General features: G+C 31.0%; 1 protein-coding gene across 1 annotated transcript in view; it reads right to left on the minus strand.

Moving 5' to 3' along the window:
• The window catches only part of LOC111041968, a 335050-nt gene that overhangs the window by 110718 nt on the left and 209011 nt on the right, over positions 1–15321 (minus strand). Inside the window, exon 7 of the mRNA XM_022326436.1 lies at positions 7919–8042. The gene's annotated coding sequence lies outside the window, so the exon portion shown is untranslated. The remainder of the gene's footprint in view (positions 1–7918; positions 8043–15321) is intronic.

Raw genomic sequence — 15321 nt, forward strand, 5'->3', positions numbered from 1 at the left:
TGCGCGGACTCGGGGCGGCGTTTACATATTACGTACACCCGGAAAAACCCAATATTGACGAGTAATTTCGAGACCCACAGAGCCGGCAGAACGAAACGACGACGGAGAGATCGTACTCGACGATAAGTGATGTGTGCGCGGGTATATTAACGCAATAAAAGAAAATGTCTGGTCATTTGTTTTATGAATATTATCATGCCTTCTACTAATGCCGCACGGTGTATATTAACAAGACAAATATTGTACAGTTTCCATTCCTTTATTGTTTTCGGCCCTGAATCGCATCAGCTGAGTGTTTGCTCGGAACGACCGACTGCGGAAAGCGCCGAAAAACCGGCAACGCGCGCGTGATGAATGGTATCGACCTGCAGTGAGGCGATGTTTGTCTTTGCATTACACTATTATTGCACTATTTGTTTACTAGGTATACTCGTTTATATGTATTATTAATACCGGTGTGTTATTATAATGCCTTGTAAAATATGATGATATACAGTGCGGCAATATTAGTTTTGACGGATAATAAATAATTCTATATGCACATTTTTTACCGGAACGTATATAATTGTGCCGAGTCCTTAGACACTGCAGTGAACCCTATTTTCCGTAACAATGAATCAATATTTTTTTCCAGGAAATCGTACTAAGTATATTGATGCAGGTTCTGTTATAATCCATATTACCGATAATATTTTTACGCAATATTAAATTTAATCGCTTTTTACTGCGTAATACGATTTTAACATAATACTTTTTTAACTCATACGCTTGTAAAAAAGAGTGTGGACAGAGGATGCAGTGGGTGCCCAAGTACCCTCGAACTTTTAACCTAAGGCCCTAATTATTAAATAAAGACCCCAATTGATTGGTTAGTTTTCACCGTTTTTCGTTTGGGGTGTTCTGTACGTTTTCAAAGCTTCGCTTAAAATGAGTTCTAAAAATATCAAAACCGAAAATCAAAAGCGCAAAGCTAATGATAAATTAGAGTTAATGAAAGTGGCCGATGATTCAAAAAAACATAAATCCTGTTTTGCTATTAAAAAAATGTCAGGCCATGTTTGGAGTTGTTCACTGAAAATTTGAATTATTCCTCAAACAATTATTACCAATTATTTGTCAAGTCCATTTTGTATTGTCTTATACATAATATAAACTGCTATTTAATTAGACAAGAATTGTTAAAAGTGTAAAAAAATTGCCTTCACCTAATGGCTTTCAATATTATTGAGGTCACTATTTTTTAATGTACAACTCCTCCCCTGGAACTAAGAGTCCGAGCACGACATGCTTAAAAACCTATGTCTTATGAAAATCAACACGTACCGCAGTACCTGATCCGCTCGTATACACTCCGGAAAATCGCTCGAAAATTTCAACCACAGCAAGGACGGTGACGGTTACTGCAAAGACGAAGAGGTATCAACCGCTACACACACACACACACACACACACACAAACATTCAGCTCACTCGAATAACAAGTCTATGTTTATCTGTAACACTGCTATTGAGGGTATAATCGAGTCCCAGCGACAACAAAACAATATACTATCATAAACAGAACATACACGCGTCTTCCGTTGATTTTCGCTCGACCACTTTCGCGGGCTCCAAGTACGCCCACAGCCCCAAGCACCTCCCGCGGGTCACGCGTACCAAACAAAATATATATTTATAGTAATTTTATAATGCCCTGCTACTTCGCAGTACGCTCACGAGCCGTCTCCCGCGATTGACGGGAAAATTCCCATAATGTAATATAATATGCCAGACTCGTGTTAAGATCGATTTTTATATAACACCCGGAAGGCTGCTCGGGTCGTCGTCTCAACCCTGTACCGCCATTCATAACCCCCCCCCTCTTCGGCCGCTAAAAACCGCGACGATGAACAGTTTTCGTGAGGTCTCGCAGGATATGATGCTCGCTGCGGTGCTCGGTTAAAATAAAAATTATATTATACAGGGGCGTAGCTGTCTACCGTGGTGGCGAGGGTATACGCTGTGTTGATTGCTTCTAAACGGAAACAAGACAGCCGTAAAATTTCGGATTATCACTGGACCGTCAAATCTGACGGCACTCGTAGTCACTGATTCGTATTATACGAACCAATAAAGTGGTAAAAAATACACACACACACACACACACACACACACACACACACACACACACACACACACACACACATATATATAAGTATATTATTTATATAATATTATTATGATACAAATATATAACGTTCACGAATACATCACTGTTTAGCCACTTAACAATATCAACAGAAACCACTGTTGCTGTTATCGTTATAACACCGATTTAAAATTTTTTTTATTATTGTTATTGAGTTGCTAATTATTATATTGTCAGTTTTCGATTTTTTGTATCAATAATCCAATTTATTTTACTTACGCTTAGCTGATTTCATTATAATACTAAGTAATAATATAGTATTTATATGAAGTGTTATCATCATTAAAATCAATAATAACGTGTGTAAAACAATATCATTTTGTATATTTTATCGTCGAAACGTATAATCATATTTTTTCTAGGATATTGAGCTCATTAAAATATTCCAACTTATTAAACCCATTTTATCAAAATTTGTTTTTCTGCTTATGTAAAACTACAATATGATTTTTATTATTGAAAATTATCTACTTGATGTTGTTAATTTAATTTATTTAGTCGACCATGATCATACTTAAACCCATAGCGATATACAATACATATAATATATTTATAGTTTACATGATTCTGAAATTATATTGGTCACCTATAATAGAAACGTTTGACGTATATAAATATACTTATGTGTCTTAATTTGTCATTATTGTTCCACATGTAGCTAGAATAATATGCAGTATGTAGTATAATATAAAAAACCAAACATTTACTCACTCATATAATACATGTGACTTGTATATACGACTCATCGAAGCACTTAACGTAAAAAAGAACCGTAAATTCATACATATATATATACCTGTTGAGAATATTATTGTGGCCGGATATTTTATGACGCAAAACCAGTTCCATTAACCCGCTCCAGTGCATTTCAATCGGAAGTGCAACGCACGCGTGGTCGTGTCGACAATTGAATTTTTTCTCCCCCTTCCTCCCGACGACGGTATGAGGTCTTTTCCGAGCCATTCGAGTGCCATTAGACGGTGCACTTTTCGTCTCGGTATCTCACCGGGTACAAATAGTTTTTGGAAAGCGTCCCGCGCCGGTTTTTGTCCGTCTGCAAGTGACGCGCATTATATCAAAAATGGAGACGCCACTTTCACTGTCTTCTTTTTACAACTGGGTGGGCGCCCCATTGTCGTTTGTAAAATACTACCCTAGAGAGAACCAGAGGTAGATACGAGGAGAGGGATAGCGCATTCAGAGAAAGAGAGAAAAATACGCGGAGACACGAAGGGACGTGTGTATATGGTGTGCGTGTATATATATATATATATATATATATATATATATATGTATATATGAGAGAGTAGGACGAGAGTGACTATATATACTATGGAAGAGACGAAAAAAGGGTGGACACGTTTCTTTTAAACTTCCTCCGTTCGTTTATTCTTAAATCTCCTCAAGCCGCATTCGTATTGTCTCTCTTTCCCTCTGCGTATTTATCTCTTGTTCATTCATTCTCCAATTCACCCCCGCTCGAGCAATGATTTAAACTTAAGTCTTCGGGCTTGGGTGGTTTTTTTGGTTTCAAAACAATGCCACCGACACGGGCCGCGTGGTCGCTGCGAAACGTCTCTTTTTTTCACCCTCTCTTCGGTGCGCACCCGGAGGGTAATAAAAGGAAAATCGTGACCCAGGAACCAATGTCCCCCGGAATTCGCACTAATTAAAGGCCATATTTTAATCTGTTCTACCTTTTGTATTTAGCTAACCACCGCCGACCGCCCTTCCCGTAACCACCACCAAAAGAGTCAGCCTGTTATTTATTGCTGTATCCATAAAAATTGCAACAAAACACCGAAAAAAATCCCTGAACGCGAGCAAAAAAAAAAAATATTAGGTAATAATAAGAATCTATATATTACATTTTTGTTTTGTGTTCAGGTCACAGGATTTTTTTCCCCCGTTAAAAAGGCGAACAACAAACATACAATTGTGTTTTAAATGTGCGATTATTATATATAATAATATATACCTACCTCATATATATTATGTATATATATGAGATAATTGTTTTTTCTTTAAAACCGTGGGATGAAATTAATTTAATTTCCCTTTCTATTTTCAAATCGTTATTTATTTTCATATTAGGAATACAAATTCAAAATTAAATCGTTAATAAAAATAATAACATGGTTCTTGTAATTAGTTTTAAAATGCCCAAGTATTTGTTATTCGAAAAGGTTATTCGTTATAGCATAAAAATCAGTACTTTGATGTCGACATATAAAACGAACTGTTCATATGATTCAGCGATTACCAACTATATTTAATTACTGTTTATGACTTGTGTTCTATTCGATAACAATTATTATAGAATTTTCAATTTAATACGACCTCGAGAAAACATTAAACACCACACGTGTAATAGGTATACTCGCGCGTATCCTTATAGTGCCTTCAGTTTAATATATTGTTTGCCAGCCGAAATTCAAATGAGCTTTGAAGTATGTGGTGCCATTGTTGGCTGTGGACAGCGATTTTTTGGGTGACAGCTTCGTATATCTGTGTGGATTTCACAGATAGTCAACAAAGTTGACGAACCCAAAACTGCAAAACGTTTCAACATAATGTGCATAGTAGTATATATTATGTCTACCTTATTGAACAACGGTGCAGGTAAGTATCTATATATAGCCACTGCTGTTACAAATATAATCATATGGCAGTCCATCCGATTCTTAGGTAAGGACGTATCTTATTTGTGTAGATAATTAGAAGGTATAATATTAATATCAAATAGTGTTTTAGTTAGTTTTTTGCTAAGTGCTTAAAAATAGTGTTTAACGACGGGCTCCTCCGGGAACAGCGTGACCGATCAAATTATTTTGATATACAAATTACAAGATGTTTAATCCTCCAGCATATGAATGTTATTTTTAAAATGTATTTGTTGACGGTGAAGTCTTTTGCTTTTTAGGCGATGAGTTATGGTATTGGTTGAGGGACTTTAATTATACAATAATTTAATTGTATTAAATGTGTGATAAATAGCAAACCATGTTATTGATAAAAGGCGTAGTACTTACCTATCTAATTTGTTTAACATTAATAAGTAATACCTACTCAGTATAAATAAAAATCATATTTTAATTTTTAAAACGATTTAAAATTTTTTTTAAATATTTATTTTTAAAAAAACTCATAATTTTTGAGACAATAAGTATTTACTGCTCAATAAATCATCCACTTCATACATCAAAGCTAATCCCGCTATTTATTGTACTGAACCAGTGCTAAATATAGTAAGTATATTATGAGCCCTACACTCGGGATGTTAAAATGTTTTCATCAATTTTCTTCTCATAAATGTTTTTGGTATGGTGTTAATAATATTGTACTTCATGTAGCACAATTGAAGAAGTAGAGTTATCGAAGATTTTATAGTCATTGACTAAAATCTGAGAAATTAATTATAATTTATAAATCTGATTAGCACTTCAAGTAGTCAAATTATTTTTCAACTGTAAATATATAATTAATTTTTAGTACAAAATTTTGATATACATACATTTTCAAATTATAATAATGAAAAATATCGATTTACTCGAGAAAAGCTAACAACAATAATGAATTTAAGTGTTATTTTTGTTGTGTGTATTTGGTTGTTTCAAATAAAGTCCACTGGGAAAAAAAGAATTTCGAAAAATATAGAGGTTTATATATTTTAAAATAGAAAGTTGTATCCATACTTTTATAGAATACAATCAAAATACTTGTTGCAGCTTACGAATGCGCATAATCTTGAGAAATTCACAACTCCTTGTTCTTTGATTACTCAATTCAATAACTTACAATGGATTTAGTTGTACAATTATTCACTCATACATAAGTATTCAGTATATACTAACGTTTAATAATTGAATACTATAGCTGTATTCCATACTAAACCATGAAAGATTGAAGTATACTCAACATTATAATAATAAGTTAATTTTTTTTTAATTTAACCTCATTTAAGCATTTTGAGAAATTAATATTACGTGATTCAATTTCCCACTGAAAGAGTATACTCATATTATTGTATATTAAAAAATACTATATTTAAGTAACACCAATTAATAATGGGACAAAGAAATTTAGAAATGTACTCTAAATTTAATATCAGGATAAAAACGAATAAGAAATATTTCATTTCAAGTTCAGTAATTACACAAATGCCATGAATTCAATATAAGTTTTTAATTTTTTTAGCAAAAATTTAAAAAATAATACCAACACGATTAAAATTAAAATTCCTAAATTCCTATATTCAAACTCAATAATATGTTCGAACTAACATCGCTATAACATAGAAAACACACACACACCTATGAGACACAACGAGATAAAATAAATGCTGTCTGCTATTTATTGTTATGAAATATACCTATATACAGTAAATACTAAAAGTACGTAACATAACAGTACGAGCAGTAATTAATTTAACTTCACTAAAACAATATATTAATTTATACAACGACACCTGTGGGGCATTGGAAGGCATAATATTATAATAATATATATTTTATATATAATATTATAATCTATATTATATACACCATTAACAGGGTGATTCAACAATCATGTTCACCCATTCTACCCCATTGTTCCTTAAACAACGAATTATTATTCCAATTATGATTTTTGAAATTCTTAAATATACTTACTGACAGTTTTTGTAAGGCGTAATATTGGAATAAGTATTTATTGTTTAATTTTTAAAAATTATTAATGTTGATGGATTAATATTAATGACTTAAATTCTCATATTACTTTATCCCCATACATAATTGACCTATTACCATAGACCTTAGAACACAAAGTTAAACAGCTCAATATCCAACTGTACGAATTTCGAGTCCAATAGGTTAAATTTCTCAGAAAAAATATCTACTAAATAATTGAAAAGGGGATATTTATTTGATAAAACAGAAGTTTGTATCTCCACAGCTAACTTCTTAAGTAGTTAAAAAAATCCTTGGAATTTTAAAATATGGTCTTCAAGTATATTTAAAAATTCCAAACATCAGATCTCAAATAACTTCATTACTGAAGAAAAACATGGGGGTGAGCAATGAGCATGCTTGGTGAATCACACTTTACATACCTACATAATATTTTGTATGTGTATTTTTTTTCTATACGATCTTCAATGTTATTAAGGTATGAGTACCTATATCCATTAATTAAAAAATCGGACAAGATACAGACCAGCTGTGGAGCACTTATCAACTACCTACTCCCACTTCGGTCCATCTCAGTGCTGCAGGGCTGTAGTGATGTGTTATTTTTATTATTGTAATTAAATAAGATGACTCGTTAAATCATGACATTAAAAAAAAACCCCCCTTTTTCGGGTGGAACTTTTTTTACCGGTCTGTAATACAGTATCTATACGATTATTGATAATATTTATTAATTTTTAACCTATTAACGAAATACAGTTGAACATAATATGTTACGGACATTGTAGGCAATTTAATACATTGTCCGGTCAAAGTAAATATTCCCCGCGTCGCTCAAAGTTTAATAAGAACGTCAAATGTTTTATAAATATTTTAAATATTAATTTTAAATTAAAAAATGAATTATAAATACTAATGTAATTAACTGTTAAAATCTAACGCGTTGTAAAAAAAATTTAAGAGTTTATTCATTATTATAATATAATATAAAATACACCTAATAAGTGTGTCAATTATACTCATTACTATTACTATTCTACTGTCATTGGTGAAAAATATACCTTAAAATATTTCACTTGGAGTGTCGAAGAAAACTTCCATTTCAATGTTTCGAACCAAATTGAAGATGTATTCTTCTTACGGGTTCACAATTGATCATGTTGCCATCTCAATTACCAAACACAGCTATAATCATAAAAATAGAAAATATGTCACACAAGTCGCTTATCTTTGATTACAAATGAGCTCGAGGAACATACAAATTGTATTAACAATAACTCTAATACAGAATTATAGTCTAAACAATGTAGCCATTAACTTTTATTAATTATACCTATATATCAATATAAATGAATTTAAATACGAAAATTCCACTTTCTTTAATGATTTGGATTTTGCCCTCAAAAACGGAGACATCTTTGCAATCAATGTTGAGGCTTTATAAAAATAAAAACAAATATACCCGTGATAACAATCAAACAATACGATGTCTCAGTTGTTAATGATCGTGTCCTACTAAATATCTCCCAAAATGTGCTCGTCGTGGCAATAAACACTTGTCCAATACATATATCCAAAATCATGGAGCTCTTCAGAAAAATGTACTATTTAAGGTAGTGGCTTTTCTGATAACTGCCCTGCTCGTGAATGCGCCACTCACATTAAATTCTAGACTAATCTACATAAAAAAATCTATCAAAATTAAAAACCAACATTACCTCAACTAACATCAACCTAGTTCGACAGATTCAAATCAAACTCACCATAGGGAGCTTCAGTCTTTAGATGATTAAAATAAAATATGCAATCATGCCAGCCCATATTATTTTTAATAATTTTTTTTTTCTATTAAAAAAACAATCATTAAAATAAAACAATTATAATTATTAATTATAGTATCTTCAGGTAAATTTCTTCAGTGAATTAAAAATAATAAATATTTATAATCTCCAAAATATTATAAAAATGTAATTTTTTTAATTTTCGAGTTATCTATATACCTACTCTAATATTTTTTATGTTTGTGTTCATTGTAATTTCTGTTTATTAGAATAAATTTATAAAAATTATAAATGTATAATATAAATGGATAAAACCCAAAACTTAATCAATTATTTATGCACGTATGGTTTATTTTTGTAAGCTCTTCTAACCGCTGGGTCAGCATGTTTTATTTCATTTTTAATTGGTTTCAACTAAATTGCAATTTATTTTATACTACCTACACCATGTTTTTAAATAAATTGGTATTAAAAACGAAACAATTTTATTAATATTATAATTATACTATGAGTAAAGGAAAAAAATCGAATAATGTCACTCGTTTGCGAATTGTCTAATTTATTAGTTAATTCTTTTAGTATTCGCTGTTGGATACGACTGTCAAGTAAGTAGTGTAGCGCTGGTCATCAATTGATGCCATTCTGTCACCGATCGTAAAACCATTTCAAACAGTACTCAAATAAAGATAAACAAGTCACTCTCAAATAGATCGTTTCTCTGGAGAATTGAAAAGAGACGTCAGTTACAATAACAAACAATGATACAGATGGGTTGACGTAAGTATAGCATGCGAACACTTCAGCCGATTTTCTGATTTTTTTTTTCAATTCAAAACTATCCAACAATAAGAACCATTACTTTATACAATCGTTGAAAACCAAAGAAAACTGTTATTTGTCTGTGAATGAATAATCAAACTTATTAAAGATTGGCTTAAAAAGGTAAATGAGCTAACTATGATAAATTTCTGATAAAAAATAAATTAAATAAATAGGTAAGTTCAGACTCGACGAAAAAAAATTGATGAAAAAATTATTGTGATAGTCACTTGACTAATTTTAATTTAATCAGTGCCTACTCTCTGTGTATTGGGCGTTATGAATTAAATTCATTAATTAAACAAATAATAATCAATAATTAGTGTGATATCATACGATGCATTAAGACCTAAACCAAATGGCGATAATTAACAATCAATCGAGCATTTTGTACTTTAATTTTATCCCAATCTTTTTTTTATCTTTTATACATTCATTTACACTTAATTTAATTTACCAAATATTCTCTACCTTAATAATGGTCATTAACATTTAAACATAGATACTTGTAATACGAATCAATTTACTGTACTTGAGTCTCTTTTTTTGGTTAAGATTTTTTTTTTATCTGCATGCACCATATGCCATGCTTATGAAATAATAATAATTATTACGATTATAACATATTTATCAATTATAATTATCGTTGATACTATTAATAGCTTGACCTAAATAAATAAATAAATAATAACTTAGGTTAAACAAATATAATTCTCAACTGCTGTTTGTTAATAAATGTAAATAAACATTTTCGGCATGAGAATATATTTTATACATAGGTACGAGTTGTAAATTCACTCAGGAAGAAAAGTTTTTTAATAAGCTCAGTCTTGTTTTTCGCGTCCCGTTTTATACCTAGTGTCCTCTTAAAATGTGCTTATTAAATAAAAGTCGTAATGGGGTTTTTATTCTTCTACAACCATTTCGTTGTAACTTTATTGTTCATAGATTATCTACAAAAACTATAATATTGTATTTACATGAAATGCCCATAAATTAACCGTGTTTAAAACTTTTAATGTTCTTTTCGTCCGCATGATATCTGCAGTAAGGTAGGCACTAAGGGAACGAGCGAATTGAACAGAGTTTAATAATCTATGTCGGAAATAAAAAAATATTTAACAACAATATTACAGTACCTATACATACCTATACTCGTATGCTGAAAATATGCATTACTTGACTACTCGTTCCAAATTATTACCCACATTTTACATTATTATTATAGTTACCACGTACACGGTTACAACAACAACCAAAAACTGTATTAAAGTGTTTCGAAAGAACATCGTCGTTCGATCTCGCGACACACGGCCGCACTCGCTGCCATGTTTTCCATATAATTATGTACTTATGCTCGTACATATCAGTTCGTCAGTGAAACACATTTTATATTATAATATTGTATATGCTCATTTTTACTGTTCGTGTGTTATGTGAACTTAAAAAAAAACATTAAATAAAAGAAAAAAACAATGTTCAGGATATGTGATTCGACGACAAAATTCGGCCCGCGAACACTCGAAAACTTGCCACCCTAGTGTCGATCCCGGGCTGCAAGCACCGGTATAAGTAAGTATCTCAGTAAACTCGACATAAATCGCGACACAACTGGGAAAATATATAATACCGTACAAATCCGCATAGGTATACGCATTATATACATAATATAACGATTAGGTTAATCATATTCAATGGAACGTTTGAGAATTGTAAAATGAATATGATATCATTATGTGCTGTATGTGCAGGCGCAGGCCGACTGTAGAGACGAAAACTGTAAGAAACTCGAAAAAAACTTTACGTTCGCAATGTTGACTTTTCTTTTTTCGCCCCTCCGCTGAAGCTTATGTAAAAAAATAAAACACGAGTATATTATTATATTGTTATTGTTGTGTTGTACTAGCCGTATTGTTAAGCGACACTATACCTATAATATTATATACTAAAGTTATAATAAATATAATGTGATTAACCTAATAATACATGCCACTGTTATCTACTCCGATAGAGTTGATAACCGCAGTACATGTACCATTGTACCAACCCACCATAATAAATACTATTACACTACTTCGTCTTGTAATATTGCGCCTATTACCCGTTTAAACGATAATAAATAATACACATGAATAATATTATATATTATCTAAATTATGCGGTCATTTTTTAAAAATAAAATCACGATTTGGTACAGGGTCTAGACCCCCACTCCCTAACTAGTAGATAGAAATAACCCTCCCTCTATTTGTGTTTTTCCGTTATCTAAATTGTATACACGGTTTACATATAGATAGGTTAAGTACATAGGTAAATAAATACACTTATGCATTATACTAAATAATGATTAAAACATAGACCACGTATACGTGTTTCCGGAATACTGCAAAACCACTAGATCGAGTAGATTATTACAGATTTCGGTATAAATTAAAACAAAAATAAAAAATAGTCACACATTCAAGCTTTGCGTATCGCACACGCTCATTTGTAAGCTAAGCTTATTTGCAAATTATGTAACGTCTATTTCATACTTTTGTAAGACCAATTTTAAAGACTATAATAATAATTTTTTTTAGTACAGTTTGTTTAGTAACTAAGAAAGTACCTACTAATTTAAGTTTTAAATTAGATACATCAATATTTTCAAAAAAATATCCACTAAATAATTAACAGTAAAAACCGTTTCCATTTGAAAAGCAGAAAATTGTTTAGGCACAGAACTTTCTTAAGTAATGCAAGAAAAAAAAAATTCAAGAAAATGTTGCATCGGTGTTGCACGGCGCGTCAGGAGATATGTTTCATTACACACTCCGTACAGTTATATTACCTTGGGTCGCTATGATAACTAATATAACTACTATTTAAAATCAACGGTACGATGTATGCAGGTTACACGCGATATACGTTATAATGCGTTTAAGGTGTAAACAAGTTCTTAACAGCTGCTAACGATGGTGTATCATAATATATCGTGTTGCACCATATTTTAGGAGAGTATTGATATTATTATTCTGCGTTACCAGACACCGTGGATAACAGGACGGTTTGGAAGGAATTATAAAATCGGATTTGTATTTGAAAAAAAAATATTTTATTCGAATTAAATTTAAGTAAAATGTTAAATGACGACAGCTCTTTTAAATAAATAAGTAAAATATTTTCTTTTATTCGAATCGAGAGAATAATATAATACGTGCCCACGTCTGGTTTGCCTTGGTCGATACGATTCGATTTCGTAATACATATACATATATAATATAGTACGGTATGGTATAATAATAATAATATGGTGTATGCAATTTTTCGGACAGGGGATTTCAATAAAAGACTACACGCAGATCACCATCACTGGATTCTTATATTTTATTTATTTTGATTATTTATTTTTAATACCAATCTCTAGACGGCGGGTGTGTGGTGGTCTCCCGATAGGATTTCATATATTTATATTTTTTTTTTTTTTCATGCGGTTAGAAAAGAAACGCATGGATAAAAAAAAACACACACTCGAATAATATATAATATGAAATGTACTATGATAAATTGAATATAAATATATGATATAATATAATACAAAGAGTTATGTAGAAGTATATAGACTGTATGGATGAGAATTTTTTTATAATCAAAATACTCGAGTTGGATTTTGACGTTTGTTAAAAAGCTCACAATACGTTATGTATAACAGTTTTGCGTAGGTAGGTACTCCATGACCTAATCATAACAATAATAGTAATAATGGTAGGAGTAATATTATTATATGCAAACAGTGTATGAGTATGCAATACATATGTAGTATAATATAATATAATGACGAGCGAGACGTTATTATTTTGTGTACGTTCACCACTCTTTATCAACCACGGAATTGGTTTTAAAATCCATAATAATACTATAATCTCATGTGATTGATTTGTTTCCACTGCCATATTCTGCTATATAATGGCAACAATTATTGGTGTAAAATATATTAAACGGATGCACAATTCGCTGAAAATATCGTAGAATTATAACTTATAATATTATGATATCACTATAATTTATAATCATCACAGCAATAATGATTTATATAAATTATCACTACTGAATTCCACGTCGAAATAACGTCGTCAACAAAGTTTGACCCACATCCACATTATTACAACAACTATTACTGATTCCGAGTAACAGTGCCCGCTGTATAAATACTGATTGGCATTACGCAAATAGCTGCGGTGGATCCTGGCGAAATCGTTAATTTATGTTTTATTAAAGTTTTCGTTTTGAACATCACACGGATCAACACTGGCAACAAATTAAATAGAATAACTCTCACTAAACGTTACACGCGTACCTACTCGTTTTCTGTGCGTTTGATTTTTGACTCGGCGCACATAATATTACGGTTTTGGGTATTAAACAACTCACTCGTATAGTACGACCATACATGGAAGAGTTCAAGTGTACCTATACAGTTCGGTATACGCAAAAAAAATACGGTATAATTAAATATTGAAACATTGCACGCCAGCACATACCCATAATATATCACATAATTATGTACCTACACGAGTCACAAATACACTATAATATAATATATATTATAGTAATATATTAATAAGTATGTTTACGATAACTGATTCGTATGTGCGCTTGGCAAACGCGCTGAAAATGTTAATGACAACATAAATCTAATTGAAAAGTAAAATTATGAAATTATAAGTTATAGGAAGAGTAATATATTATACTGGGTGGTTCGTTTTCCCTAATGGGCACATGCTGGCTAACTATATGACTCGTAAAAAAAAAAAAAAACGCTAAAACTAAATGAGAAAAAAAATATTTTTAATGTACATCTGCGACATTTACTAAAATTGTATGAACTACACGATAAAAAAAATTAACATAATATATTTTACTCTATTTACTTTTTCTAAAATAATGATAAATTGTTGCATTTTATTTCGATATAACCGTACGAAATATCACAAAATGTATAAACATATTTTTTCGAGTAAGCAATGTAAACATATGCAATCATTAAATTGATTACTAAATTCACTTTTGGAATTTAAATTAAAAATTATTTAACTTATTATTGACATAAATTTTGAATCGAAATATTTGATTGGTAAGTGGATTAGTCATTTAAGTATTTTAATTGTAAATAAAGTATACTCTACATAATACTAATATGATATTTTTATTTTGTATACAACTATGTATTTGTATTAAATAAATATAAATAATTCGATAAAATCAGATCGTCATATTGTCGCCACATGGTTTATTTATAAGTACTGTTATTATTATTGTAGAGTTTGATTCGCCTATAAATATTTTAGCATTTATAGCTCTACACTGTTCAGAAATACACTTAATAGCAATCGTCGTGTACATTTAGAGGTCAATAGGACACCAAAATATATAGTCTTGTTTCACATAAAATGAGATCTATCAATTTCTAAAATTTGTAACAAACAAATATCGCTAAATTGTTTCTTTTGATGGATAAACTTCCAACGTTATGTAATACTTTTGAAATAGAATGACGTCTAGATTTTTTTATTTTATTTTATCGTCATTATTATTATTTTTTGAAAGTTTGTTGGCGGACCAGGCTTTTTTCAGGCCATTTAACACGACGAAATACGATTTCAATAACAATAAAAGAGGGACCCGAGGCGAACACCGGGCTGCTGCAGGGGACATATTTTTGGGTCGTTCTACTGAGTTTACTTTCCCCGTCCATCCTGTCCACGGCCATACGTCCCGCCATCCCTCTCTTTTACCTCTCCAAACATCAATAATGACCCAATAAAAGTTTCATAATAATAAAAAAAAAAAATACGAACAACTTTCGTTCCAAAAGTGATTGAATT

Source organism: Myzus persicae, unplaced genomic scaffold, assembly GCF_001856785.1.
Source record: "Myzus persicae strain clone G006 unplaced genomic scaffold, MPER_G0061.0, whole genome shotgun sequence".
NCBI lineage: Eukaryota > Metazoa > Arthropoda > Insecta > Hemiptera > Aphididae > Myzus > Myzus persicae.